This window comes from Strix aluco, chromosome 3 (assembly GCF_031877795.1).
Source record: "Strix aluco isolate bStrAlu1 chromosome 3, bStrAlu1.hap1, whole genome shotgun sequence".
In the NCBI taxonomy this organism is placed as follows: domain Eukaryota; kingdom Metazoa; phylum Chordata; class Aves; order Strigiformes; family Strigidae; genus Strix; species Strix aluco.
The window spans coordinates 62,382,287-62,388,286 of record NC_133933.1 but is presented as its reverse complement, the minus strand read 5'-3'; positions in this window follow the sequence as shown (position 1 = coordinate 62,388,286).

The following is a 6,000-nucleotide window of genomic DNA, read 5'->3' as shown; positions in this document are numbered from 1 at the left end:
TTAGAAAGAAAAAAATTGTGGTCACGCAACCTGTGTTATTCAGGAAATCAAACTAGATGATCACAGTGACTACTTCTGGCCTTGCAATATATTAATCTCAAAAAATTGTCAAATGTCAACTTCATTCTCTGTGTTTTTCCCCATGAATTCCAAAGAACTTAGGAAACCCACCCTTCATCTCCTAGATTTTACTATAAATCTTCCTTTACTGATTCTACAAAAGCCTTGGAAATCATATATCTTTTCATTTCCAACTTCTGTGAATAATCAAAACTTTGTTCAACACTATGGCTTTTATTCCAACACAAATAAATAGCTTCTTGACTTGCACAAAACCTGAAACCACTTTAATCAATCAGCTATATATAGTCTGGATAAATACTGATTTTGAGACTCTGGGTATACGGCCAATCCTGTGCTATTTGCTAATACTTTGATCTAAATTCACATTATTTTAAGAAGAAATGAAAAATATCTGGGGAGAACAAAGACAACACTAAAGAAATTACAGCCTGTAAAAGCTAGAGGATATGTACATTAGCTAAAAATTCAACTTGTTCCAAAAGCATTTCAGAAGACAGAAATACATTTAGACTTATCACAAAATGAGACACAAATATCCATAAATTTATTTAGTTACTCCCACAGGAATTCACTCTTGATTTTCCAGAAATCTACCACTATATTAAGTATATTTAATAGCATTAGTAGACAGCACTACAGTGTCATTGTGTGTGTGTGTGTGTGTAACCTACTGCTCCATTTTCTGTGGCAGCGTTATAGCGCAGGTGATTTATGTCTGTGTAACAGAAAGAGCTATTCTGTAAAAATATCACAGGAAATGACACACAGGAAATAAACCAACACAGACATCTTACAATCATTTCCTAAACCCTAGCATAGAAATCTGCTGAGCTCCTGAAACAACCCAGATGCTGCTGACGCAAGGAATGAACAAGCACCAAAAAGGCTTCCCTCTCCCAGAATGATTTCTGAGTCTTGAGAGGAGAAAAGGATAAACAAGGCAACAAGCTATGGAATAGTTAGTTATTTGCCACCTGAAAATATGCTTTATTGGGTATTAACTGTTCAGTACTGTCATGGTTCATCTACAGTAGCTATGGACAGATTGGGGGAAGCTGCAGTGGCTGTGAAAACAAGTAAGCTGAAGATGTGGGGTGAATGCCCTAGTAATGGCTGGGGAAAAGAAGGCCACATGGAAAAAAGTCACAGTAAGTCTCATGTCAGAACTTTCTAATCTTCTCCTGTCTGTCTCCCTCATGAAAGGGGGCTTACAAGAAAGGTGGGAATAGACTTTTTAGTCAGGCCTGTAGGGCCTAGGACAATGGGTAATGATTTTAAACTAAAGAACAGTAGATTCAGATTAGATATAGGATGAAATTTCTTACAATGAGGGTGGTGACACTCTGGAACAGGTTGCCCAGAGAGGTGGTAGATGCCCCATCCCTGGAAACATTCAAAGTCAAGTTCAATGGGGTTCTGAAAAACCTGACCTAGTTGAAGGTGCCCCTGCCCACTGCAGGGGGGGGTTGGACTAGTTGACCTTTAGAGGTCCCTTCTGACCCAAATCATCCTATCATTCTGTGATTCTATGAACTACCCCCAGTTCCATTCAGATACTATCCCATTAGCACATGTTATTCTGCTCTAATGCTCAAAAGCATGCATTCCCTTCACATAAGCTTCTACTGCATCAGGTGGTGGATGGAGTAAAAATTCAGTCCCTGCCCTCAAGAGCACTTAACTCAGGTTACAGCAAGATATCAACAGATGTAAAGAAATAATAGTGTTTCAGTCAGGTTTGCCAATGTGCAACAGAAGACCACATCCTGGAAGCCAGATGAACTCAATAACATTTTAACATGGATTTCATTAAGGAATGCTAGGATATAGCTCATGAGGGTTTAACTGAACACACAGTACAGAGACCTGCTTTTCATCTAAGTAAATTTTACCAGTTAAAAATAGCCAGAAAATGAAGAAATCTCTCAGACTACCATCTCATTATTGCTCAATATTCTACTATTCCCACTCACTCTTCATACAGCCTTTTAAAGGAAATTAAAGTATACAAAAGTCACATATGCAGATATGTATACAATATATTAAAAAACAACGTATCTGACATCAGTGTCCTAGGCTAAGAATCAATATGAGACATCTTTATACTATTATTTTCTAGGAAAAAAGAGCAGAAGTATTCTACATGAATTTGAATACACAGAGGTCTACACAAGCAGATTACACTGACACACACATTAACTGTAATTATTTCTTGCCATTTTTTCCCTTACCCACTAGAGGAATTAGTAGGGCTGTTTCAAGACAGCAATCAGGAGAACATCCATGTCATTCTATGACACTTTTTTGGGTTTTTTGAGACAGAAGTCTTGTCCTCAAAAGATTTCATGTGCAGTTCTACCATTAAGTACATTGAGGTCACACAGCTGGTGAAATGCCTAAAGCCTATCAGCTAAGCAGCAAAGAAATATAAGATTCGTTTACTACTGTATAACTTAAAAGTCAAAAGATATTGTTAATTTTTGTCTTAAGTGAAAGTCAAGTCTGCAAGTAAAAACGCCTTTTCCTGTAGACATAAAAAAGGAAGTTTTGAGAAAATCAATACAAAATTTGCAGTAACTAGGTGAAAATTCCCACTGTAAAGATAAGTATAATTTTCTTCAGGTAACTGAAAAAGATACCTAACACTTTTACTATTACCTACAAACCAATGAATCATAAAATACATACATGCTGTATAAACACTCAAACCATCTTAAAACACCGTGGGTGAAATCTTGGTCCCATTAAAGCTGATGGCAAACTTCCCACTAATTTCAATAGCAACAGAATTTCATCCATTGTGCCAACTCATAAAGCAGAAAAGGGTAAAGAAAAAGCTTTGAAATATAAAACTAAAACAATAAATAAGATTGCTTTAATCACCACTTCTGATGCCTTAGATCTTCCACACAATTTCTGCCCCTCCTTCTGATATGCCAACAAGATGAAGGTTCAGCGCTTAGGTAGTTGATTTATCAGTCCCTGTGATATAGATTTGGACCATGCCCTGCCCTTTCCACTTTCTCATGCCCAGCAAAACACAACACAGCAGCTCTTACACCAGTTGCATTTTAATTGTTCAGGAAAAGATGCACAACATTAAAACTCGGTTTTGCAGTAACTCAATCCAGAGCACTGCACTTCCTAAAACTGGGGGTGCGGTGGGGTGTGTGTGTGTTGGTTTTAGTTTTTTCAGGTTAGAGGGAAGTTCCTCAGCAACCAGTGTGCAAGATCCCTTATCAGTGATGCAGGAAAGTGGGTGGCACCATTTGGTTTCCATTCAAATTCCGCTCCAGTCCCAAATGAAAGGGAGTTTTACAATTATGTTGTCACCTCTTCAGATACACTGCAGAGACTTTAAAGGAAGAACGTTTCTGGAAATCAAATGGCTTGATAGGTCCAAAGGGAGAAATATACCTAAAGGCCAAATGTCTTTCATAAGATACTGGACTCTAACAACAGCTGTTACTCATAAACAAACTACCCACTTCTGGGCAACCTAAACAGCAACTCTATCAGTATATGAAAAGCAGAGCTTTCACTCAAGACCTTAATGAATGAGCTGAGGCTACATTTACTGGTCCAGCCATCTGAAAACTAAATTCTGCAGCACTGAAGGAAGGAACTTCTACCAGATTAGTGTTGCTACAGGGAACTCCAGAACTACTGAATTTTTATACATCACGTTTTCTTTTTTTACAAAAAAAAAAAAAAAAGTATTTTAATTATGTTTTTAAAAATCTCAAATTTAGCACACCTGTTTTGTTCAGTTCCATCAATAAGTATTTTTTAAATGTCAACAACAGGCCAGACAGAAGAGCAACTAAAATTTCAGGTCACAACAATGTATGCAACATTTGGACTGGACTAAGCAAATATGAAGAGGCAACATTTTCTTAAATGTTGTCTTTTAGAGAGAAAAAATCCCCCACAAATTTCTTTCTAATATTGTTCACAATGCTTTTATAAGACATCAAAGGTTGTGCAAGGCATGAGCATGTGAACAAGAAACATTCACTCTGTTTTCAAGTGAGGATACTCAATATCCACTAGCTATCATTTTCTTTTCAGGATCTTGTACTTCCAAGACCATTTTGTTACCCTATTTAACATTACCCTGTATTACACAGTCCATGATTTTGAAATATGTCATTCTCCAATGTGAAAGCATAACATAGTTTTCAAGAGATTAGCTCCATATGCAAATTGAGCTGAAGACTGTAGATAACATTTGATGTACATAATTTTAAGAAGAAAAAAAAAGACCTCTGACATATCAGGATAGAAGATGATATATCAGCAGACCACACTGTAAAGTTTCACAGGACACTGGAAAGACGGAGCACAAATGAGAGCTCATCCTCAGCAGGAGACTACATCTCCGAGCAGACAAAAAGCAGTGGCTGTCAGAACCTTGAGCAGGGATGTTGGTAGTCTGTTGATGACAGTGGTAAGGCTTGGGTGAGAGAACAATGATCTCCCCTGACTGACAGTGAGCTCAGTTAAAATTCTTCTTGAAGAAACACAAATACTTCTTCTGCTCCCATGCTCATATGCAAAGCACCACTGTTTCTGCTCAAGGCCTGGCCAAACAGACCAGGAAAAACCTGGGGTGGTGCTCACTGCTTATCAGCTGCACTACCTACACATACCCTGCCACCTTGCGTTACAGCGAAAGAGGATGAGAGCTCTCCAACACAATGGACAAGCTGCCTCTTGCTGGCTGCAGAGCAAGAGCGGGCACACAGGTAGTTATCCCAGTGGGGACGCAGGTCAGCACCCTGCGCTCCCCTGGGAAGTTGCGCTCCCCTTCCCATAGCATACTCCAACAGCTCCATGGGGAAAAGGTGCCACTGTGTTCCTTTCATCCCAGCATCTTGCCAGCAGTGCCGGCTCACAGAAGTGTCAACATGGATATACCTAACAGGGAGAGCTGCCCCGTGGCTGGAGGGTAGTAGCATCATTAAACTTCATCAGGCATGCCTAACTTTTTGGTGCCATCTTTAGTAAGGCTGATGATCCTTGCTAGTGGTGCAGTCAAGCTATGGAGCAGTGGAGGAAAGGGCTGTGACAGAGAACACCATGGCAACATGGAAATTAATGTACAATTAGAAAATAAGGGAAGGCAGTAACTACAGCTAGCCAGCTTTGGAGATAGGAATATTATCTCAACTTGAAGTCTTTAGGGCCTTATATATTCCTTCTAGGGTTACACTGCAAAAAATGCATACACCAGATTGATTTTTTAGGAAATCAGTAACTCAGTTTTACTGAGTTTATCCACTGTTGCCTGTCAATAAGAAATTGTTTCCTGAATACAGAGCTTAAACAGCAGGCCACAAGGCTTCCCTCAGTAGACTGACGTTTTTTACTGCTTCCTCAGCCTTTTTTGCACTTTTCGTCTTGTACACTATGCCTGAACATCAGTCACAGGGGCTTGCCCAAACCGCCACAAAGCTTCCTTCTGCCCTGTCCCTAATCCTGTTTTGCATGAATTACACTGTTGGTACCAACTTTATGTTATAGAAAGTGTTTTTAAGATAGCTCTGTTCCATGGTTTAAGTGAAGGCACTGGTGTGTACTCTTCTCCTCAAGTTTGATTAGCTTCCTGATCACTCTATTACAAATTTGGGGTTTTTTTCCCCCCTGGGTCTACAAACTTTTGTTTGGCATTTTCTCATCCAATCAACCACATGATAAGACTTTCACTTGGAAAGGAGATAAAGAACCAAGCCTTCTTTTTAATTACTTTAACCTAGGAACAATTTGTTGCAAGAGTCTACAGATGGAGTTATGATCATATCTTAATCGAACATCTGAGTCCACAGTCTTAGTGCATATGCCAGCAATGCTGGTCCATAATTAAACAGCTATTAAAGTAAGCACACAGTGACCTACTTATCTCAATTATGCATC